Source organism: Ranitomeya imitator, chromosome 5, assembly GCF_032444005.1.
Source record: "Ranitomeya imitator isolate aRanImi1 chromosome 5, aRanImi1.pri, whole genome shotgun sequence".
NCBI lineage: Eukaryota > Metazoa > Chordata > Amphibia > Anura > Dendrobatidae > Ranitomeya > Ranitomeya imitator.
Genome location: NC_091286.1, coordinates 569,937,762 through 569,963,623, shown reverse-complemented (window position 1 = coordinate 569,963,623; position 25,862 = coordinate 569,937,762).

Genomic DNA, 25,862 nt, shown 5'->3' with positions numbered 1-25,862 from the left:
TGCTGTAGGCGTTTGCTCCTTCTGCTCCTCCTCCTCCTCCAGAAGAGAAAGCTCGTCCACAGAGCGCAGTCGCATGACCATTCCATCCGCAGCTGTCAGTGTTGCACCCGTGGTGTCCCATTATGGAACAGCTAGTGGGAAGCGTCAGCAGGCTGTGTTAGAAATGAAGTGTTTGGGCGACAACAGACACACCGCGGAAGTACTGGCCGAGTACTTGCAGCAAGAAACTGAGTCATGGCTGGGCAGTGTACATCTTGAGGCAGGCAAGGTAGTCAGTGATAACGGAAGGAATTTTATGGCTGCCATAGCCCTTTCAGAACTGAAACACATACCTCGCCTGGCTCACACATTGAACCTGGTGGTGCAGTACTTCCTCAAGAATTACCCAGATTTACCAGCCCTGCTCCTGAAGGTGCGCAGACTTTGCTCCCACATCTGCCGGTCACCCGTACACTCCAGCCGTATGCTTAACCATCAGCAATCGCTGAATCTTCCCCAGCACCGCAAAATAATCGACGTGGCAACAAGGTGGAACATCACACTGCACATGCTTCAGAGGCTGTGCGAACAGAAGCGTGCTGTCATGTATTTGTGGAAGGATACACATACACGGGCAGGCAGTTGGATGGCAGACATGGAGTTGTCTGGTGTGCAGTGGTCGAAGCTCCAAGACCTCTGTCAAGTCCTTCAGTGTTTTGAGGAATGCACACAGCTGGTCAGTGCGGACGACGCCATCATAAGCATGAGCATCCCACTAATGCGTCTGCTGATGCAAAGTTTGATGCACATCAAGGACCAGGCGTCTGCGTCCGAGGAGGAGGGAAACCTTGATGACAGTCAGTCATTGTCTGCTCAGGGAACTTTCCTGGACGAGGTGGTGGACGAAAAGGAGGAGGATGATGATGGGGCAGAATATTTATGGGAGGAGGATGCTTCACAGGGGGAAATACAAACTCGTGGCATTGCAAGGTCAGGTACAGTGTTTTTGCGGGCCACAAGTGATGTAGATTTTCAAGAAAGTGCTCCTCAACCCAGCACAAGCAGTGAATTGACACCTGGAACTTTGGCCCACATGGCAGAGTATGCCTTGCGTATCCTAAAACAGGACCCCCGCATTATCAAAATGATGACCGATGACGATTACTGGTTATGCCTCCTGGATCCACGATACAAAGGCAAATTACAAAGTATCTTGCCACATGAGAACCTTGAGCAAATATTGGCTACCAAACAAGCAACTCTTGTAGACGGTTTGGTTCTGGCATTCCCAGCACACAGCGGCGCTGATGGTTCTCACACGAGATGTAGGGGGCAACATGGCAGAGGTGTTAGAGGTGCACAAAGCCGAAGTGGCGTTGGACAGAGGGGATTTATGACCAGGTTGTGGAGTGATTTCGCAATGACTGCAGACACGACAGGTACTGCTGCATCGATGCAAAGTGACAGGAGACAGCATTTGTCCAGTATGGTAACCAACTATTTTTCCACCATTATCGATGTTCTCCCTCAACCGTCATTCCCATTTGATTACTGGGCATCTAAACTAGACACCTGGCCCGAATTGGCAGAATATGCATTACAGGAGCTCGCTTGCCCAGCTGCTAGTGTGCTCTCTGAAAGAGTCTTCAGTGCTGCTGGTTCGATACTGACCGAAAAAAGGACACGTCTGGCTCCTCGAAATGTTGATGATCTAACCTTCATTAAAATGAACCAATCATGGATTTCGAATTATTTTGCTCCACCTTCACCTGCAGACACGTAGCTTGCCTGAAAAATTGCTTGTATTTGGCCTCCTCTTACTGACTGCTCCAATTCCGCCATTTGCAGGTGCCAAATGTCCACCATAGGCCCTTTTTATACCTCCCTAAATGGGCTGTCTCCCCCCACAGGTCTGTGGTCACAACTTGGCGCAAGCACCCATGTGAGTGCCGTTTGCCTGGACAGGTGGGTGGGCCCACTCTTGGGCGACTGCACTGGCACAGGGTCCCTCATAGTACAATGAAGTGTCTACCACTTGCAAAACTTACCTGCCCCATCACTGTGTAGTCTGTGCTGTTAAATCCTTAAATGGCACTGCCATTACAAGTTTGTTGCAATGATAGATGATAGTTAAATTATACAGGGGCCCTGCCCTCAATTTAGACCCCTTAATGCTTTGCGCCAACTACCACTGTCTGCAACTCTGCATAGGAGCCCACCCCTGTACCTCGCAATGCCACCAGTTTATTTATTATGACCAATTCATTGGCTGACATTTAGCCAACTATAGTATTTAGGCCTACTAACTGTCAGTCACTTATAACAGTTGTCCTCCGCTGAACAAAGCTATGCCACCTGAGTAATCCTGTAACCAATTGTGAACTGCATTTAGCCACCTTTTTTTATTTTAGGCCTCTGTCTGTCTGTGCTACACATTACAACTCTCCCCGCCCCCCGAAACAAGCTAGGCCGCCGTGTTAGTCCTGGTAGCAGTTGCGAACTGCATTTTGCCACCTTTTTTTATTTTAGACCTCTGTCTGTCTGTCTGTCTGTCTGCGCCACACATTACAACTCTCCCCCCCTGAAACAAGCTAGGGCGCCGGGTTAGTCCTGCTAGCAGTTTTGAACTGCATTTTGCCACCTTTTTTTAGTTTAGGCCTCTGTCTGCCTGTCTGTCCGTGCCACACATTACAACTGTCCTCCGCTTTACGAAGCTATGCCGCCTGTGTACTACTCAAACAAATTTTGAACTGACATTAGCCTACTTTTTTTATTTTAGGCCTCTGTCTGCCTGTCTGTCCGTGCCACACATTACAACTGTCCTCCGCTTTACAAAGCTATGCCGCCTGTGTACTCCACTTACCTATTTTGAACTGCATTTTGCCTACTTACTTATTAAGGCCTACTAACTGTGTCTGCCTCCCATTACTGTTGTCCTCCACTGAACAAAGCTGAGCCTCAATTTTCATCCGGTGTCAGATAATTAACTGCATTTGGCCTACTTCTTTGGTTGGGCCTACAAATGGTGTGAGCCGCAGCTTGGTGTTCTCCACAGAATAAAGGTGATCTTAAATTTACAGGCTTTCAGCCTATATCAAATATTAAACTGCATTTGGCCTACTTGTTTGGTTGGGCGTACTCACGGTGTCTGCCGCTGCTTGTTGTTCTCCTCCACTGAACAAAGCTGTGCCGCCTGTTTACTCCTGTTACCAATTTTGAACTTCATTTGGCCCACTTTATTACTTGGGCCTACTAACTGTGCCTGCCACTCATTGCAGTTTTTCGCCACTGAACAAAGCTATGCCGCCTGTTTAGTCCTGTTACCAATTTTTAACTGCATTTAGCCTAATTTATTCTTTGGGACTATATCTGTGTTTCCTTCTCATCCTGCCCATTGGCCAGCCACTGCTACATGAGTCTGCTGGTACATTGACCCAGACCACTACATTCCCCTTGCACTCTACACAGCCAGAATCTGACCCTGCTGAAAGTCAGGTTCCCCTTCCCGCATACTATACCACCTTACACGGAGGCAAAGAGGAAGGTGCAGATGAAAGTGCAGGTTCCTTCATCAGGTGAGGGGGGGGGCGCACTCGTTGGCGACGTCACTGGCACAGGGCCCCTCATAGTACGCAAAAGTGTCTCTGGCAGTGGGAGGCGCCCCCGCCGTCAAACACACTGCCATACTTTGAGGGGCCCTGTGCCAGTGCCAATGCGAACGAGTGGGCCCCCCCTGCTTGCTCGGGATCACAGCACTTGCAAAGTTTCAATACTTACCTCTCCTTGCTCCACCGCCGTGACGTAGTCCGCGTTTCCTGGGCCCACTAAAATCTTGAGCCAGCCCTACCCCCCACAACTTTAGCCAAACGACGCCCTGTTTTCAATGCCTAACTATTATTATAAAGTAAATTAAGATTGACAAGCTTAAGAAATAAGAATTCATGTTTTTGGCATAAAAATGGGCACTGTAGGTGTTTTCCTGTCCTCCACTCACTGCCGACTTTGATTCCCCATTGACTTGCATTGGGTTTCGTTTTTCGTTCGATCCCTGTTGTGGATTCTGTTTTTGGGCTCCCTCTGGTGGTTACTGATGGTACTGGGTGACTTGTGTTTTCTGCGGTCTCTGGTGTCCACCTGTTCTATCAGGATATGGGAGTTTCCTATTTAACCTGGCTTTCTTGTCATTTCCTCGCCGGCTATCAATGTAATCAGTGTGTCTTGTTACCTCTGCTTCCCGCTTCTGTAAATCTTCAGGACAAGCTAAGTTTTTTATTTTCCTGTTCCACGTTTTGCTTAATTTTTGTCTTAGTCCAGCTTGCAGATATGTGATTCCTTTTTGCTGGTTGCTCTAGTGGGCTGATATTACTCCTCATGTTCCATGAGTTGGAACATGAGTTCAAGTAATTTCAGGATGGTTTTTTGTAGGGTTTTTCGCTGACCGCGCAGTTCACTTTTGTATCCTCTGCTATCTAGCTTTAGCGGGCCTCATTTTGCTGAATCTGTTTTCATAACTACGTATGTGCTTTCCTCTCATTTCACCGTCATTACATGTGGGGGGCTGCTATTTCTGTGGGGTGTTCTCTGGAGGCAAGAGAGGTCTGTGTTTCTTCTAATAGGGGAAGTTAGTCCTTCGGCTGGAGCGAGACGTCTAGGATCATCGTAGGCACGTTCCCCGGCTACAGCTAGTTGTGTGTCTAGGTTCAGGATCGCGGTCAGCTCAGTTTCCATCACCCTAGAGCTTGTTTTGTTTTTTGTGCTTGTCCTTTTGTGATCCCCTGCCATTGGGATCATGACAGATCCCCGACTTTTCACAGTAATCGGCCGATTTCACCCGACCCGACTTTTTACAAAGTCGGGTTTCGCGAAACCCGACTCGATCCTAAAAAAGTAGAAGTCGCTCAACCCTAGCAGACACAGTTAGTAGGTTTGCGTGGGTTTCCTCCGGGCACTCCGGTTTCCTCCCACATTCCAAAGACATACTGATAGGGATTCTAGATTGTGAGCCCCATCGGGGACAGCGATGATAATGTGTGCAAAACTGTAAAGCGCTGCGGAATATGTTAGCGCTATATAAAAATAAAGATTATTATAAAATAAAGATTATCATTATAAATAAAAAAGTAGGCTAAATGCAGTTCAAAATTGGTAACAGGACTAAACAGGCGGCATAGCTAGGTACTGGGGTGGGCTCCTCTGCTGAGTAGCAGACAGTGGTAGTAGGCGCAAAGTATTAACTGGTCTAAATGGAGGCCAGGGCCCCTGTATATTTTAACTATCATCTGTCATTTCAACAAATTTGTATTGGCAGTGCCATTGAAGGATTTAACAGCACAGACTACACAGTGGTGGAGCAGGGAGAGGTAAGTATTGCAAGTGGTAGAGCACTGTTCGTGCTGGGGGGGAACACTCTCTCGTGGGCAGCGGTACTGGCACAGGGCCCCTCATATTACGACGGTGTGTCTGACGTTGGTTGTGATGGTTCAGCATACGGCTGTAGTGTTCGGGCGACTGGCAGATGTGCGAGCAAAGTCTTCGCACCTTCTGGAGCAGGGCTGGTAACTCCGGATAATTTTTGAGGAAGCACTGCACCACCAGGTTCATGGTGTGAGCCAGGCAAGGTATGTGTTTAAGTTCTGAAAGGGCTATGGTAGCCATAAAATTCCTTCCGTTATCCGTTATCACAGGGCTATGGCAGCCATAAAATTCCTTCCATTATCACTGACTACCTTGCCTGCCTCAAGATGTACACTGCCCAGCCATGACTGAGTTTGTTGCTGCAAGTACTCGGCCAGTACTTCCGCGGTGTGTCTGTTGTCGCCCAAACACTTCATTTCTAACACAGCCTGCTGACACTTACCACTAGCTGTTTGATAATGGGACACCTCGTGTGCAACAGTGGCAGCTGCGGATGGAGTAGTCGTGAGACTGTGCTCTGTGGACGAGCTTTCACTTCTGGAGGAGGAGGAGGGGTGGCGAACGCCTACAGCCAACTGTTTCCTAGACCGTGGGCTAAGCAGAACTGTCCCACTATGGCTGTCCCTTGTGGACCCTGCATCCACCACATTAACCCAGTGTGCTGTGATGGACACGTAACATCCCTGGTCATGCCTACTGGTCCATGCATCTGTTGTGAGGTGCACCTTTCTACTAGAAAACAGCTAAAATAGACACAGCCAGCTCACCAAGCAGCCACCGCAGGTGCACGGAACTCCACGTAGATCAGCGTAGTCATCAGATGAGGAAAGAAAAAAAAAAAAAAGAGGAAAAAAAAGTTAAAAAAAAGTTAAAAAAAGTAAAAAGTCGCCACTACCCAGATTGGACTTTGAATAGGGCGCAAGAAATTGTTAGTCATAAGAAACGGGAGGATCTTATTGTTTGCAAGCCTAATATGTCGTCAGCTCCTCGTGACGCCGGCAAACCTTATGTTTGCTTTCAATTTAGCCCTCAGTTCCATCAGATCAAGGGCATTATTAATAAATTTCTCCCTATCTTAGAAGAAGATGAAAGTTTGGCTAGAATTTTACAAACTGGCGTTAATGTTGTGGCTAGGAAAGCCCCCTCCATAGGTAATAGAATTTCGCCAAGTTTGTTTTGTACTAAGAGTCAGAGGAGTAGGACATGGCTTGACTATAATGGTTTCTTTAAATGTGGCTCTAATAAATGTAGGACTTGTGCACATGCGAATATCACGAAAATGTTTCATAGTAGCGATAATTCTCAAAGTTTTAATATCAAACAATATATTAATTGCAACACCGATTTTGTTATTTATAAAATCGATTGTACCATGTGCCAGTTATCATATGTGGGATGCACGTCACGCAGATTAAAAGTTCGGGTAGGTGAACATTTGTATGACATTGGTCACACTGGCAATTCAACTCGCACTATTTCTGCGGCTTCGAACACTTTATTTCAGTCCATTCTGACACTCAATTCTTTAGAGTACAGGGAATTGAAAGGGTTAACAAACCAACACGGGGTGGAGACATGAGACGATTGCTTCACACTCGTGAGGCTTTTTGGATCTATTACCTCAACACCCGGTTTCCTGCAGGTCTCAACAAACGTAGTGAACTGATGTTTCATTATTAATGTTATTTGCATGTGTTTTGGTATGGTTTTAAGAATTAATTTTTCTTGTTTATTTCTTTTGTTATATGTCAAATTTGTTAAGTTATGTGCGATGATCTGGAGTCCTTTTTCATCTGAAGGACCTTGTGCTGGATCATGTGACCACTTGCTGGTGTTGCATTGGTCACTAGGTCTTATATAATGAGCACACAATTACATGTATGCAGCTTTGATAAAGATCCTTAGGGATCGAAACGCGTCGCTGTCTGTGTCCCGGTGTGCGGCCGGAGAGCATGTATCCACTGTTTTTACATTGGCACAATAAAGTTTCAAGCCTGGATTTTTAAGAATATGGAGCTGGAACGCCTTTTTTTTTTTCTTTCCTCATCTGATGACTACGCTGATCTACGTGGAGTTCCGTGCACCTGCGGTGGCTGCTTGGTGAGCTGGCTGTGTCTATTTTAGCTGTTTTCTACTATTTTGATCGCCGTTGCTCCCGAGTTGTGTTGCTCTTGTTTTATTTGGCACACAGTGTTGTTGCAAATTGTATGCAGCACCCGAGACGGACATTTTTTTCTTTTCTTGTTATCATTGCATTTTAAACATTTTTTTGTTCACTATGGCTACGAATTTGAGTAGAGATAGATCTCAGAAGGCTGCGCAAGTGTTCTTTAATGAGACAGATGGATTGAATGTGGCCCCAGACTTGCATGAGGGTTTAAATAAATTGGAGAAACTTTTGCTGCAAGAAACGAAAATATGGTGGGATCAAACAACTCTAAATAATTATATTTCTAAGGATATGGTCCCGAGAGGACTACGCATTAAGAAGTTACCCACTACGATTTATTCAACAGAATTTATGGAGGAATGGAATACTGTTCTGAGCAATTGTTCTCTGAACCTCATGAAACTGATAATTAAATATAAAGATACTAAATTGAAAGAAGTCCAGCAGGAGATGGAAGTCATTAATACATCCCTGGTTCAGTTTAAGACAACTGTGCACTTTGATTCACTTGTCAGCAAGATGCATGACAATGTCAGTACCTTAGAGGATGACATCATGGAAAGAATAAGAAGGAAATTTGACCGTGATTTAAATGACTATGCGACAAAGAAGGTGTTAGGGCTAGCGGAACGCACCAAATATTAAGACAGATAGAGTATGGTGCGTTCGCAGCCCGGGGTCCACCGTGCAGAGATGGAACCTGCTGCCAAGTAACGACGGACTATATGGCGGTACTCATAAGTATACACACGTGGGTTAAACTTCACCCAACGTGAAGGAAGCGATCCTGTTGCGTCACAGGACTGCGGTACCGCACATAGAGCGCGAGCAAGTAGTCAGTGAACTCAACCCCAACTAGGATTGAAGTCCGATTAGACCCTTGCTGGCATAACACCGCAACTGGGTGTGTAAGGAAATTAAATAACGATTTTAAGGCACAAGAGTGCATGCGGTGCCGCACTGACGAACGCCACTAACCACCCAGGCTTGGGTAAGGAAAGCACAGAGGAAGTGCATGGCGCCGTACTGGTGGTCACAGCAACTGGACGCTGTAATGTGTGATTCGTGCTGTAGGCTAAGTCGGGCGCTAGATAGCAACCATACACCTTCCGCGAACAGGCATTCAATAGGGTAGGGGTATCCAAGGACGACTTGCACTCACAACATACACACATTAACAATTGTACACTAGCGCATGGCCGTGCGGTCATGCGCAGTTTATATAGTTGCAGCACAGGAAGTGGCCACAGAAACTTTGCCCTTCCAAGACCTGCCAAGAGGACCAATGGAATGTGCTGCAGAGCCTGAGCACATGACCCTCGATCTCCAACGGGAGATCTTGCCCTGGGCATGCTCAGTGTGTGCAGACAAGGACTTAGTCCCAGAGAAGTCCGCTCACTGCTGACCAGCACTGACTTTAATGGCAGAAGCTGAAGAAGCAGCAGTAACTCTCTGTACAGCGTGAGACTGAGCAAGACGCTGGGACCGACGTCCCTGCTGAGCAGACTCCACTGCGGCTGGATAAGAATGGGAGACCGCAGCGGAGATGTCTCGAGATTCCCCCTGTGCAGAAGCGGGAACTCGAGACCTAACAGAAGGTTTACGATTGGGGCCAATGGGAGAGCGGCAATAGAACTCCTAGATCTATTTTGAAAAACAGCTCAGCCAGTCATAAACAACCAGCAGCCAAACCGCATGTCAACTTTAATTCTTCCGATCCTGACTCTTCGGATAATAATCGCAGTGTCTCGGATTTGTCTTCTGGAGAAACTTCTACCATTGGAAGAAAAAAGTTTTTACGACATTCAAAAAACGCAAAAGGCGGGGCGGTAGGAAGCACCGCAGAAGGCTATGGAGTTATGACTCGTCGCAGGAGACGGCTTTTCAAATGAATATTACCAACAACGATAATGTCTTAAATCTATCTTCAAGAAGTCTAACATCGGACCAATTGGAAGTTCTTTCCTTAGGTCTTAATTTTGTGCCTAACCAGAAATTTGACTTATTTGCTACCATTCTTGATGTCAATAAATTTGTGCGTAATCTGACTGTTAAAAAGCATTTTTTGGATAATACCAATGATGTAGATCCAGGGGATAATATTAATCATCATGAGGTCCCCAATAATGAATTTTTGGACATGAATTTTTCCGAACAAATGTCTTTGGTCACTTTACAATCTCTCAATACAGAGGATCAGCTTAATATTCCTACTATTAATCAATCTCCTGATTTTACAACTAAAAATCCATATTTTTATCCTGTCCATGCCAGATCTGAGTGCATGGACAGGTTTCAGGAAATTGTGGAAAAGGAATTAAGAAAATTGAGTAACAGCTTGTCATCTACTTCCTATAATCACAACACTAGGAATTTTTCAAGTAAACAATGGCGAGCATTACAGGAATTGAAGGAGATGGAAGACGTCATAATTAAAATGTCAGACAAGGGGGGATTGGTGGTGGTTATGAATTCATCTGACTATTGTTGTAAAATTATGGAATTGCTTTCGGACACGTCCACTTATGATAAACTGAGCTCCAATCCGTCAACCAAATTCAAGGAACAAATAGACATTATCATCAGGGAAGGTTTTAGCCTTGTGTGCTTTCAAAAAAACAAATGGATTATTTGATTGTTACAGATCCGGTATGTCCGATTTTACATGGACTTCCCAAAGTCCATAAGACTTATGCCATTCTACCTATGAGGCCAATAGTCTCCGGCATTGGCTCAGCCAATGAGCATTTGGGGGAATGGGTTGATTCAGTACTTCATCCTCTTGTATGCAGAATTCCTGGATACATTAAAGACTCTAAGGAGGTGCTTAATGTTTTTTTCGGACAAATTGTGGCTTTCCAGTTATTCTTGGCTATGCTGTGACGTAATTTCGTTATATACATGCATTCCACATGATTTGGCAATGCGTGCCCTTCAATTTCATTTAGATGGATTTAGTGATTATTCAAGTGATTTAAAAAACTTTATTTTACAGGCCACATTTTTTCTCATGACACATAATTTTTTTTCTTTCAATGGTCAATTTTTTTTTTACAGAAATCTGGTGTGGCCATGGGTGCTAAATTTTCACCTTCCCTGGCTAACCTTGTCATGGCATTTTGGGAGTATGAGTTTATTTTTTCTGTCTCCAATCCATTTTTGTCTTGTCTAGTCTGGTATGGCAGATACATCGATGATTTGCTCATTATTTGGGGTGCCGATGTATCTGCCATACCGGAATTTGTGAATTATCTGAATTCCAATGTATATAATATACGCTTCACTTATAGACAGGATACTAGCCATGTTCATTTTTTGGATCTTAGTTTGAGTGGTGTTGCCAATTGTTTAATTTCAACAAATACACATCACAAGTCACTTAGTGGGAACACTATTCTGCACACTAGCAGTGGCCACCCTAGGCATACAATTCGTTCTGTTCCAGTAGGAGAATATGTCAGAGTCAAACGCAATTGCAGTAATAACTGCGATTTAAAGAGAGAATTGAATCTGGTATCGGGCAAACTTAAACGTCGCCACTACCCAGATTGGACTTTGAATAGGGCGCAAGAAATTGTTAGTCATAAGAAACGGGAGGATCTTATTGTTTGCAAGCCTAATATGTCGTCAGCTCCTCGTGACGCCGGCAAACCTTATGTTTGCTTTCAATTTAGCCCTCAGTTCCATCAGATCAGGGGCATTATTAATAATTTCTCCCTATCTTAGAAGATGAAAGTTTGGCTAGAATTTTACAAACTGGCGTTAATGTTGTGGCTAGGAAAGCCCCCTCCATAGGTAATAGAATTTCGCCAAGTTTGTTTTGTACTAAGAGTCAGAGGAGTAGAACATGGCTTGACTATAATGGTTTCTTTAAATGTGGCTCTAATAAATGTAGGACTTGTGCACATGCGAATATCACGAAAATGTTTCATAGTAGCGATAATTCTCAAAGTTTTAATATCAAACAATATATTAATTGCAACACCGATTTTGTTATTTATAAAATCGATTGTACCGTGTGCCAGTTATCATATGTGGGATGCACGTCACGCAGATTAAAAGTTCGGGTAGGTGAACATTTGTATGACATTGGTCACACTGGCAATTAAACTCGCACTATTTCTGCAGCTTCGAAGCACTTTATTTCAGTCCATGCTCGCAGCACTCAATTCTTTAGAGTACAGGGAATTGAAAGGGTTAACAAACCAACACGGGGTGGAGACATGAGACGATTGCTTCACACTCGTGAGGCTTTTTGGATCTATTACCTCAACACCCGGTTTCCTGCAGGTCTCAACAAACGTAGTGAACTGATGTTTCATTATTAATGTTATTTGCATGTGTTTTGGCATGGTTTTAAGAATTAATTTTTCTTGTTTATTTCTTTTATTATATGTCAAATTTGTTAAGTTATGTGCGATGATCTGGAGTCCTTTTTCATCTGAAGGACCTTGTGCTGGATCATGTGACCACTTGCTGGTGTTGCATTGGTCACTAGGTCTTATATAATGAGCACACAATTACATGTATGCAGCTTTGATAAAGATCCTTAGGGATCGAAACGCGTCGCTGTCTGTGTCCCGGTGTGCGGCCGGAGAGCATGTGTCCACTGTTTTTACATTGGCACAATAAAGTTTCAAGCCTGGATTTTTAAGAATATGCACCTTTCTACTGTCTGATTGCCTGAGTGCATGGACAATGCGGTCTTTGACATGCTGGTGGAGGGCTGGGATGGCTTTTCTCGCAAAGATGTGTCGACTGGGTAGGTCATAGCATGGTACTGCCATAGGGCTTCGCTTTCAACCAACCGGTAGGGCATCATCTCTAACGAGATTATTCTAGCAAAGTGGGCATTCAAACCCTGTGTACGCAGATGAGAGGATGAGTACTTTCTTTTCCTAACGAGAGTCTCTTGTAGGGTGAGCTGGACTGGAGAGGTGCAAATGGTGAAACTAGCGGTGGTGGTGGACATGGCGGATTGAGAGAGGGTTGGTGATGGTATTCTCGATGTTGGCCTACATACAGTGTTTCCTACCAATAACCTTGTGATTCCCTGACTGCTTTGGCCTTGCGACGATACCTCCACATTTGCTGCTGGTGGTGTCCTAACTGGTGGGCTTACAGTGAGGGAAGCAATGTAGCGTTGCTGACTACCTTCATTCTGAGCAGGTGCAAACGGTAAGGGACATTTGGTAGTTGGTCCAGGCTTGCAAGTGTATGCTGGTTAAATGTCTAAGCATGCACGTTGTATTTAAATTTTGAAGATTCTTCCCTCTGCTAAAGGTCTGTGAGCATTTCTTACAGATAACTTTTGACTGATCATTCGGATCTTGGTTAAAAAATTGCCACACTGCACTCTTCCTACTATGGAATACCTTTTCAGGCATTGCATGCTGTGCTACTTTCACCGGATGGCCACGCTGTCCTAAAGCTGTTTTTGTCTTTGACAAACGTTTTTGGCCTGATACAGGCCTGCCAGATGACAGCTGTTGCGATGTAGATGGCTGCTGTGGATCATCCTCCTCCGCTTCTGAGCTACTGGCAGCGGCACCCTCTTCCCCCAGTGTGTTGTGAATTCTGTGGCTGAATTCACTCCTGTGGTCACAAGTGGTACTGCAGCTTCTGGGCTTCCTCCCTCAGGTGTTCTGGTGAGCTCGTTGGCTGCCTTGTTATTTAACTCCACCTGATTCTGTCTTCCTTGCTCCTTGTCAATGTTCCAGTGTTGGATCTGAGCTTCTGGATCTTTCCTGTGGCCTGCTGCTCTGCTTAGATAAGTGCTTCTTTGCTTTTGTTGCTGTTTTTTCTGTCCAGCTTGTCTATTCATTTTTGCTGGAAGCTCTGAGACGCAAAGGGTGTACCGCCGTGCCGTTAGTTCGGCACGGTGGGTCTTTTTGCCCCCTTTGCGTGGTTTTTTGCTTTAGGGTTTTTTGTAGACTGCAAAGTTCTCTTTGCTATCCTCGCTCTATCTAGAATATCGGGCCTCACTTTGCTGAATCTATTTCATCCCTACGTTTTGTCTTTTCATCTTGCTAACAGTCATTATATGTGGGGGGCTGCCTTTTCCTTTGGGGTATTTCTCTGAGGCAAGTCAGGATTGTATTTCTATCTTCAGGCTAGTCAGTTCCTCAGGCTGTGCCGAGTTGCATAGGTAGTGTCAGGCGCAATCCACAGCTGCCTTTAGTTGTGTTTAGGATAGGTTCAGGTATTGCGGTCTACAGAGATTCCACGTCTCAGAGCTCGTTCTATTGTTTTTGGGTTATTGTCAGATCACGGTATGTGCTCTGATTACTGCACACTGTGTTACTGGATTGCCTACATAACAGTACAAGGAGCCAAGCTAATGATTCTCAATAGAGGGAAAAAAGAAGTTCTGACATCATTTTTTTTTCTCAGCTCTGTGTTCAGTCTTTTTTTTCCCCTAGACATTAGGGTGCTTCAGGACACAGCTGTGGACATGGATATTCAAGCTCTGTGCTCTTCAATGGATAATCTCGTTATAAATGTACAAAAGATTCAAGATACAATTGATCAGAAATCTATGCTAGAACCAAGAATTCCTATTCCTGATTTGTTTTTTGGTGACAGAACTAAGTTCCTGAGCTTCAAAAATAATTGTAAGCTATTTCTGGCCTTGAAAACTCATTCTTCTGGTAATTCAGTTCAACAGGTTTTGATTATTATTTCTTTTTTGCGCGGCGACCCTCAGGACTGGGCATTTTCTCTTGCGCCAGGAGACGCTGCATTGAGTGGTGTCGATGCGTTTTTCCTGGCACTCGGATTGCTGTACGATGAGCCTAATTCAGTGGATCAGGCTGAGAAAAATTTGCTGGCTTTGTGCCAGGGTCAGGATGATATAGAAGTATATTGTCAGAAATTTAGGAAGTGGTCAGTACTCACTCTGTGGAATGAATCTGCGCTGGCAGCTTTGTTCAGAAAGGGTCTCTCTGAGGCTCTTAAGGATGTCATGGTGGGTTTTCCTATGACTGCTGGTTTGAATGAGTCTATGTCTTTGGCCATTCAGATCGGTCGTCGCTTGCGCGAGCGTAAATCTGTGCACCATCTGGCGGTATTGTCTGAGATTAAACCTGAGCCTATGCAGTGCGATAGGACTATGACCAGAGTTGAACGGCAAGAACACAGACGTCTGAATGGGCTGTGTTTCTACTGTGGTGATTCCACTCATGCTATTTCTGATTGTCCTAAGCGCACTAAGCGGTTCGATAGGTCTGCCGTCATTGGTACTGTACAGTCCAAATTCCTTCTGTCCATTACCTTGATATGCTCTTTGTCATCGTATTCTGTCATGGCGTTTGTGGATTCAAGCGCTGCCCTGAATCTGATGGATTTGGATTATGCTAAACGTTGTGGGTTTTTCTTGGAGCCTTTGCGGTGTCCTATTCCGTTGAGAGGAATTGATGCTACACCTTTGGCCAAGAATAAACCTCAGTACTGGGCCCAGCTGACCATGTGCATGGCTCCTGCACATCAGGAAGTTATTCGCTTTCTGGTGCTACATAATCTGCATGATGTGGTCGTGTTGGGGTTGCCATGGCTACAAACCCATAATCCAGTATTGGATTGGAACTCTATGTCGGTATCCAGCTGGGGTTGTCAGGGGGTACATGGTGATGTTCCATTTTTGTCTATTTCGTCATCCACTCCTTCTGAGGTCCCAGAGTTCTTGTCTGATTATCAGGATGTATTTGAAGAGCCCAAGTCCGATGCCCTACCTCCGCATAGGGATTGTGATTGTGCTATCAATTTGATTCCTGGTAGTAAATTCCCTAAAGGTCGTTTATTTAATTTATCCGTGCCTGAACACACCGCTATGCGCAGTTATGTGAAGGAATCCCTGGAGAAGGGACATATTCGCCCATCGTCATCACCACTGGGAGCAGGGTTCTTTTTTGTAGCCAAGAAGGATGGTTCGCTGAGACCGTGTATTGATTACCGCCTTCTTAATAAGATCACTGTTAAATTTCAGTATCCCTTGCCATTGTTATCTGACTTGTTTGCTCGGATTAAGGGGGCTAGTTGGTTCACTAAGATAGATCTTCGTGGTGCGTATAATCTGGTGAGAATCAGGCAAGGAGATGAATGGAAAACGGCATTTCATACGCCCGAGGGTCATTTTGAGTATCTAGTGATGCCGTTCGGACTTGCCAATGCTCCATCTGTTTTTCAGTCTTTTATGCATGACATCTTCCGTGAGTATCTGGATAAATTCCTGATTGTTTACTTGGATGACATTTTGATCTTCTCAGATGATTGGGAGTCTCATGTGAAGCAGGTCAGAATGGTTTTCCAGGTCCTGCGTGCTAATTCTTTGTTCGTGAAGGGATCAAAGTGTCTCTTCGGTGTGCAGAAAGTTTCATTTTTGGGGTTCATCTTTTCCCCTTCTACTATCGAGATGGATCCGGTTAAGGTCCAAGCCATCCAGGATTGGACTCAGCCGACATCTCTGAAAAGTCTGCAAAAGTTCCTGGGCTTTGCTAATTTTTATCGTCGCTTCATCTGTAATTTTTCTAGCATTGCCAAACCATTGACCGATTTGACCAAGAAGGGTGCTGATTTGGTTAATTGGTCTTCTGCTGCCGTGGAAGCTTTTCAGGAGTTGAAGCGTCATTTTTGTTCTGCCCCTGTGTTGTGTCAACCAGATGTTTCTGTTCCGTTCCAGGTCGAGGTTGATGCTTCTGAGATTGGAGCAGGGGCGGTTTTGTCACAGAGAGGTTCTGGTTGCTCAGTGTTGAAACCATGTGCTTTCTTTTCCAGGAAGTTTTCTGCTGCTGAGCGTAATTATGATGTGGGCAACCGAGAGTTGCTGGCCATGAAGTGGGCATTCGAGGAGTGGCGTCATTGGCTTGAAGGACTGGTATTGACTGATCATAAGAACCTTACTTATCTCGAGTCTGCCAAGCGCTTGAATCCTAGACAGGCCCGTTGGTCATTATTTTTTGCTCGCTTCGCTTTTGTGATTTCGTACCTTCCGGGCTCTAAAAATGTGAAGGCGGATGCTCTGTCTAGGAGTTTTGTGCCCGACTCTCCGGGTTTATCTGAGCCGGCGAGTATCCTCAAGGAAGGAGTCATTGTGTCTGCCATCTCCCCTGATTTGCGGCGAGTGTTGCAAAAATTTCAGGCTAATAAACCTGATCGTTGTCCGGCCGAGAAACTGTTCGTCCCTGATAGGTGGACTAATAAACTTATCTCTGAACTTCATTGTTCGGTGTTGGCTGGTCATCCTGGAATCTTTGGTACCAGAGAGTTAGTGGCTAGATCCTTCTGGTGGCCATCTCTGTCACGGGATGTACGTACTTTTGTGCAGTCCTGTGGGATTTGTGCTAGGGCTAAGCCCTGCTGTTCACGTGCCAGTGGGTTGCTTTTGCCCTTGCCGGTCCCGAAGAGGCCTTGGACACATATTTCAATGGATTTCATTTCTGACCTTCCCGTCTCTCAAAAGATGTCAGTCATTTGGGTGGTCTGTGATCGCTTTTCTAAAATGGTCCATCTGGTGCCCTTGGTTAAATTGCCTTCCTCCTCTGATTTGGTGCCTTTGTTCTTCCAGCATGTGGTTCGTTTGCATGGCATTCCTGAGAATATTGTTTCTGACAGAGGTTCCCAGTTTGTTTCAAGGTTCTGGCGAGCCTTTTGTGGTAGGATGGGCATTGACCTATCTTTTTCCTCGGCTTTCCATCCTCAGACTAATGGCCAGACCGAACGAACCAATCAGACCTTGGAAACATATCTGAGATGTTTTGTTTCTGCAGACCAGGATGATTGGGTGTCCTTTTTGCCGTTGGCTGAGTTCGCCCTTAATAATCGGGCCAGCTCGGCTACCTTGGTCTCTCCATTTTTCTGCAATTCTGGGTTCCATCCTCGTTTCTCTTCAGGACAGGTTGAGTCTTCGGACTGTCCTGGTGTGGATTCTGTGGTGGACAGGTTGCAGCAGATCTGGACTCAGGTAGTGGACAATTTTACCTTATCCCAGGAGAAGGCTCAACTTTTCGCTAATCGCAGACGCCGTGTGGGTCCCCGACTTCGTGTTGGGGATCTGGTTTGGTTATCTTCTCGTCATATTCCTATGAAGGTTTCCTCTCCTAAATTTAAACCTCGTTTTATTGGTCCGTATAGGATTTCTGAGATTCTCAATCCTGTGTCCTTTCGTCTGACCCTCCCGGACTCCTTTTCCATACATAATGTATTCCATAGGTCGTTGTTGCGGAGATACGTGGCACCTATGGTTCCATCTGTTGTGCCTCCTGCCCCTGTTTTGGTGGAGGGGGAATTGGAGTATATTGTGGAGAAAATTTTGGATTCTCGTGTTTCTAGACGGAAACTCTAGTATCTGGTTAAATGGAAGGGTTATGCTCAGGAAGATAATTCCTGGGTTTTTGCCTCTGATGTCCATGCTCCAGATCTTGTTCGTGCCTTTCATGTGGCTCATCCTGGTCGACCTGGGGGCTCTGGTGAGGGTTCGGTGACCCCTCCTCAAGGGGGGGGTACTGTTGTGAATTCTGTGGCTGAATTCACTCCTGTGGTCACAAGTGGTACTGCAGCTTCTGGGCTTCCTCCCTCAGGTGTTCTGGTGAGCTCGTTGGCTGCCTTGTTATTTAACTCCATCTGATTCTGTCTTCCTTGCTCCTTGTCAATGTTCCAGTGTTGGATCTGAGCTTCTGGATCTTTCCTGTGGCCTGCTGCTCTGCTTAGATAAGTGCTTCTTTGCTTTTGTTGCTGTTTTCTCTGTCCAGCTTGTCTATTCATTTTTGCTGGAAGCTCTGAGACGCAAAGGGTGTACCGCCGTGCCGTTAGTTCGGCACGGTGGGTCTTTTTGCCCCCTTTGCGTGGTTTTTTGCTTTAGGGTTTTTTGTAGACTGCAAAGTTCTCTTTGCTATCCTCGCTCTATCTAGAATATCGGGCCTCACTTTGCTGAATCTATTTCATCCCTACGTTTTGTCTTTTCATCTTGCTAACAGTCATTATATGTGGGGGGCTGCCTTTTCCTTTGGGGTATTTCTCTGAGGCAAGTCAGGCTTGTATTTCTATCTTCAGGCTAGTCAGTTCCTCAGGCTGTGCCGAGTTGCATAGGTAGTGTCAGGCGCAATCCACAGCTGCCTTTAGTTGTGTTTAGGATAGGTTCAGGTATTGCGGTCTACAGAGATTCCACGTCTCAGAGCTCGTTCTATTGTTTTTGGGTTATTGTCAGATCACGGTATGTGCTCTGATTACTGCACACTGTGTTACTGGATTGCCTACATAACACCAATGGCTGCCAATCTGGGTCAACAACTGGGTCATCTATCACCTCCTCTTCAATGTTATGTGCACCTTCCTCTGTCACCGTGTAAGGTGCTATAGCATTCGGGAAGAGGCACCATAGTCTCATCAGGGTCCGATTCTGGCTCAGTACACTGCGAGGGCAATGTAGTGATCTGAGTCAATGGAACAGCATTATAATCTAGCTGTGGCTGTGCATCAGTGCATTCCATGTCCGATTCATCTTGTAATGGGCAGTTAACAATTTACCGTTCTAACCCAGGCACGGTATGTATAAAGAGCTCCATGGAGTAACCTGTAGTGTCGCCTGACTCATCCTTCACTTTTGGTTTGGGTGAAGGACATAAGGAAACGTCTTGTTCCTGACCGGGAGCATCCACTGATCCACTGACGACTCGCTGCTTTTATATTTGGAACTTTCTGAAGAGGAGGCGAAAGAGCTAGAGGCTGAGTCAGCAAGGAAAGCCGAAACTTTTTCCTGCTGCTCCGGCTTTAAAAACCGTTTTCCTACTCCCAGATAAGGGAGCCTTCGAGGCCTTGTGTAGCCAGACGATGACGCTGGCTCAACACCTCCAGCCTTAGGTGCTATTGTGCTTTTGCCACTACCACCAGATGCACCACCACCACCATCAGTACCAGCTCGCAACCACCGCCCACGGCCTCTTCCACCTGACTTCCTCATTTTTTGGAAAATCTAACCAAAATAACAAACGTTATATGGTACTGTAAAACAAGGTAGAAGGTGCATATAAACGTGTTGAGATTTTAAATCTCCCTTTTTTGGGGGGGAGACTGAACAAAAAATCAGGCCCTGTGCAAAAAAACAACACAATGTAAGTGGCTGAAAGTGGCTGGCTGATATACGACAAACTAACAGGACAGAAGTATATCCACTTTGTGAGAATTTGAATCTCCCCTTTTTTGGGGGGAGACTGAACCACAACTTAGGCCCAGTGTATATAACAACACAATCTAAGTGGCAGAAAGTGACTGGCTGATATACCACAAACTAGCAGGACTGAAATATATCCACTTTGTGATAATTTGAATCTCACTTTTTTTGGGGAGACTAAACCAAACCTCAGGCCCTGTGCATAAAGTGGCACACAGTGGTTGGAAGATGTATGAAAAAATAAAAGGACTGTAGTACAATTTCAATTTCCCTACAATGATCTCAGGACAAGCATGGCAGCAATAAAAAGGACTGCTGCACACAAAAGTGTGGACAAATAAAGATAACTGTGCAGAAAGGAGCAACAGGATTTTTGCTTTTAAAAAAGCAGTTGGTTTGCACAGCGGCATGCAAACAGCAATGCAGCTATCAGGGAGCCTTTATAAGGCAGCTTAATAAGCTACAGAGCTGATGCACAAAAATATAGCCTCCACTGTCCCTGCAAACAAATGGTGGTGTTGGACAGTGGAAATTGTTACAGCACAAGCAGTTTGGGGGTTAATCTTCCCTCCCTAACTATATCCCTTCTTCTGATGAAGCTGCGGCAACCTCTCCCTATGCTAAGATCGGCAGAAGTAAGATGGCCGTCGGCGTGCACGCCCCTTTATAGCCGCTGTAACATTGCAGAAAGCAAGCCAATCACTGCCATGCCCTTCTCTAAGATGGTGGGGGCCGAGACCTATGTCATCACGCTGCCCACACTCTGCGTCCTCCTTCATTGGCTGAAAAATGGCGCTGAAAGAGTCATACGAAATGCTACTTTGGCGTGAAGATCGCCGCCCGACTACCGAAAGTCTGCGATTTTTGAATTTGTCCGATCCGTTTTGCTCAACCCTACTCATCACCTCTCTTGGCAGGCTGTTACACTCATTGATCACCCTGACGGTCAAATTTTTTTTTCCAATATCTAATCTGTATCTTCTCCCTTTCAGTTTCATTCTGTTGCTTCATGTGTTTCCATGTAGCAATGAGAATAAGGATGATCCCTCTACATTGTGACATACCTTCAGATATTTATAGACAGCTATTAAATCTCTTCTTAGCCATCTTTTTTGCAACCTAAACATTCCCAGATCCTTTATTTGTTTCTCGTAGGACATAGTTTGCAGTCCGCTCACCATCCTGGTAGCTTTTCTATGAATATACTCCAGTTTTTCAGCGTGTTTTTAAACTGTGGTGCCCAGAATTGGAAATAGTATTCCAGATGATGTCTGATCAAGGAGGAGTAGAGGGGGATAATTACTTCACATGATCTAGAACCTATGCTTCTCTTAATACATCCTAGAACTGTGTTTGCCTTTTTGCTGCTGCATCACACTGTTGACTCCTATGCAGTCTGTGAGCTATTAGTATACCCAAGTCTTTTTCACATGTGCTGTTGCTTAATTCTATTCCCATTCTGTAGATGTAATTTTTGTTTTTCTTGCCCAGATGTAGAATTTTGCATTTCTTCCTGTTAAATACCATTCACTGCCCACTGTTCAAGCTTATTTAGATCCTTTTGAATCCTTTCTCTGTTTTCTCTAGTGTTAAACATCGTTCCTAGCTTTGCATTGTCTGCAAATTTGATTAGTTCCCTTATCTAGATCATTTATAAAAATGTTGAACAACACTGGGCCAGGACAGAGCTTTGTGCTATCCCACTTGAAACGCTCTTCTAATTGGATGTGCAACCATTTATTACCACTCTTTGAGTACAATCAATGAACCAGTTATGAATCCACCTAACTTTAACCTTGTCAGTAACATACGTGGTAATTTTTGCAATAAGGATAGTATGAGATACTTAGGACCAATGCCTGATAATAGTTATCCTATAACCAACATTACACAGGTAGATTGTTAGGCTTTGATCCTCTGCGGATGCTATTAGATTAAGAATGGAGGAATATGAAGGATTTACATAAACAAAGGATTATTCCACTAACCTTTAGGATTACACAGGAGAGATTTTTAGCTCTTTTCATTAAGATCCAATAATGCTGACCTTTGCGGTTATTGATGTTTCTGTGCTACCAGTATTTACCTCAACTAAGATTTAAGTATTTCTTGTCAGTAGAGAATGCTTTGATCAATACAGAACAATTTTAATTATACAGGTTATGCTCTACGTGACTTCCCTTATAATACAGTTGCAAACAAAATGATTTAAACAAATATGCTCTTATTCTTATAAATGAACATTTGGGGATTTTTTCTCTGTGGATCTATTAAAGAAAACTGGAACTTTTCAGGGTTAGGATAGGGTGAAAATAATACCCTGTCTACAGTGAGGCATGGCGTTGGCTCAGTGATTTCTATAGTGAAGTTGTCATGTCTCATGACTTCGGAATCATGCAGTATTGTATTGCCACTGTATTGTTTCCAGGGTCGGACTGGCTCACCGGGACACCGGTGAAATGCCCGGTGGGCGCTGCCCCAGAAAGGAGGAGGAGAAAAAAAAAAAAGGGATGCGGCCCTTTAAATCTTCAGGCGGCACCGACCGCCACCACGACCAGGGCCAGTGACACCACCCGGTGAACCCAGGTAAGCGCTGGGGCCCTGGGCAAACGGGGGGTGGGACACGGAGTATGTGGTCCATGAGTCGGGGGAGTCCATTGCCAGCGCTGCCATCGGGGCCCCCCCTTCTAATACTCACCTCTCCTCGTTCCGGGCGGCAGCTGCAGTGTCTTCAGCGCCCTCTGACTCTGCAACGTCTCAGGGCAGAGGGTGCGATGATGTCATCACTACGTGCTCAGCCTCTCTGTCCTGAGCATTGCAGAGCCGGAGAGACACTAAGTCTATGGGACCTGCGGTGGGAGCGGGAGAGATGAGGATTTAACTTTTTTTTTTTTTATGTATGGGACGCATAGTAATGTATGGAGGAGCGGGGGGGCATAATACTGTGTGGAGGAGTGGGGTCAGGGCAGTATTTAGAGTTTCTGCTGCCCTAGGCACTTTTAGTGCTACCTCCCCCTTTGGTGAGTATGACACTATCGGCAGTGACTTTGCCATAAATCGCTGATGTAAAAGTAGCCTTTTGTGGCAGATCCGGCAGTTTTTCCGCAACTGCCGCATAACGGATCACTTACGGCAACACTGCGTTCGGCCTCATTCATTCCCTATGAGACTTGCGGACATCTGCAGCTGCAGCGCCCCATAGTCCTGGTCGTTGCAGTAATGTCGTTCTTCCACCAGGGGGAGTGATGCTACGTCTGAAGGCAATAATGGAGATCACTTTACCAGGTATCACAAACCACACACCACACTTCACACTCCAGCCGCCAGGGGGAGCTATGCTCCTATTTAGTAGGGCACTCTTCACAATTAGGTAAAACTGGTGGTCTGGATAGGAAGTTAGGCAGAAGCGAGCTAGGCTTCACCCAGTGAGCTGCTATCTGAGCTCCACTCAGGTAGTGGGTCCCTGACAGTGGTGGGATCCTGCCAGAAGCCTAGACAGAAGGCCACGGAGCTGCGCCTGCCCCACGTGCGGCAGCATCCTAAGAAAGAGACATTGAAGTAGAATTGTGTTACAGAGAGTGAGAAACGAAGTCATTGCAAAAGGAGAGGAAACCAGAATGAGTTCTGCCCTGTAAAAGGCTGCTTCCCTTCTGAGGCGCAGGATCCGGTAGCCGGAACACCAAGGGAGTCATCGTCTCCAAGCCTGGCTTCAGAGACCGACCATATTAGTTGCCTGACCTTTACCCAGAAGGCACGGTGGCAACGATGGGAGGCCGGGGTATCTAAGAGCTCCTGTAAAAAGCCTCAAGCCACCAGTCATATGGGTTGTTCCTATCCATCTGGGGGACAGAGAGAAAGACATAACATCTAGAACACCAACACCAGTTATGAGGACCTTATGAAAAGCTTAGCAGTAAGGTACTACAACATCCAGGCGCTAGAGGAAGGCTACTGATTTCCACCTGGATAAAGGGACTCTGGATTTGCCTTCAGACCGGCCGGAATCTGCCTGCCCTGTGATCTGGTGCTCTGGACTGTGGACGCTGAAGCCTTCAGTAGAAAGGTAAAGAGACTGCAACCTTGTGTCCTCGTTCTTCACTGCGCCTCACATCATCTACTATCCACCATCACACTCTGGGAAGCCCTGGGGACACACTTCACCTGTGGGAAGGTACACCATCTAGCGGCCATAATATCACCCCAGCGGACCCCTAAGCAGCGTCGGTCACCCTGACCGAATACCACAGGTGTCGTCACGAACATTATCCCTTTAAAGACCTTTCCTCATTTACAATCGACGTCCCTAGGGCCACGGACCGGGTCAGCCACCGTGACATACCCTTTGAGAACCGAAGGGCCCAGCTCCGAGTACTCCACTGCCCTACGGGGGCGCTCCAATCTTTTGGCGTCACGAACAGGATCTACTTAAGCCTGAAAATCGGGTCATGTGCGCCTAAGAACTGTGCCAGAATTGTATTTGAACTGTGAATTGCTTAAGAACTGTGTATTGCCATTTACCGCCAAAAATTCCTGCCAAAACTGCCGCCATTACAGCACCATGAGGAGTGCAAGAGAAGAAGAAGGGCGTGGCGTTGTGGGTGTAAACGAAATGAGAAGCGCGAAAAATAATGGCCGCCCAGTCTAAATATCTCTGTACCTTGAGGACGTGTCCGTCAGCAGCCGAGATCCGCCTCCTGATCCTCAATGGTGGGGGGAGACAAAGAAAACGAAACTGCCCCAGAAGAGGAGAGCGGGAAAAGGATGAGGAAGGAGCCAGCCATGTGGAGGACACCATGGCCAGCCGCCCGGAACCAGAGCGTTGGGTCAGAGCAGAGGACTCCCTGTTATGAAAGATAATTCAGTACCACAATGGACATAGCGGTCAGAGCACATACAGTGATCTGACAATAACCCAAAATCATAGAACGAGCTCTGAGACGTGGGAACTCTGCAGACCGCAATCCCTAATCCTCTCCAAACAACACTAGAGGCAGCCGTGGATTGCGCCTAACTCTGCCTATGCAACTCGGCACAGCCTGAGAAACTAACTAGCCTGAAGATAGAAAATAAGCCTACCTTGCCTCAGAGAAATACCCCAAAGGAAAAGGCAGCCCCCCACATATAATGACTGTGAGTTAAGATGAAAAGACAAACGTAGAGATGAAATAGATTCAGCAAAGTGAGGCCCGACTTTCTTAACAGAGCGAGGATAGAAAAGGTAAGTTTGCGGTTTACACAAAACCCTAAAGAAAACCACGCAAAAGGGGGCAAAAAGACCCTCCGTACCGAACTAACGGCACGGAGGTACACCCTTTGCGTCCCAGAGCTTCCAGCAACAAATTAGACAAGCTGGACAGAAAAAATAGCAAACAAATAGCAAAGAAGAACTTAGCTATGCAGAGCAGCAGGCCACAGGAATGATCCAGGGAAAAGCAAGTCCAACACTGGAACATTGACAGGAAGCCAGGATCAAAGCATTAGGTGGAGTTAAGTAGAGAAGCACCTAACGACCTCACCAGATCACCTGAGGGAGGAAACTCAAGCTGCAGTACCACTTTCCTCCACAAACGGAAGCTCACAGAGAGAATCAGCCGAAGTACCACTTGTGACCACAGGAGGGAGCTCTGCCACAGAATTCACAACAGTACCCCCCTTGAGGAGGGGTCACCGAACCCTCACCAGAGCCCCCAGGCCGACCAGGATGAGCCACATGAAAGGCACGAACAAGATCGGGAGCATGGACATCAGAGGCAAAAACCCAGGAATTATCTTCCTGAGCATAACCCTTCCATTTAACCAGATACTGGAGTTTCCGTCTAGAAACACGAGAATCCAAAATCTTCTCCACAATATACTCCAATTCCCCCTCCACCAAAACCGGGGCAGGAGGATCAACAGATGGAACCATAGGTGCCACGTATCTCCGCAACAATGACCTATGGAATACGTTATGTATGGAAAAAGGGTCAGACGAAAAGACACAGGATTAAGAACCTCAGAAATCCTATACGGACCAATGAAACGAGGTTTAAATTTAGGAGAGGAAACCTTCATAGGAATATGACGAGAAGATAACCAAACCAGATCCCCAACACGAAGTCGGGGACCCACACGGCGTCTGCGATTAGCGAAACG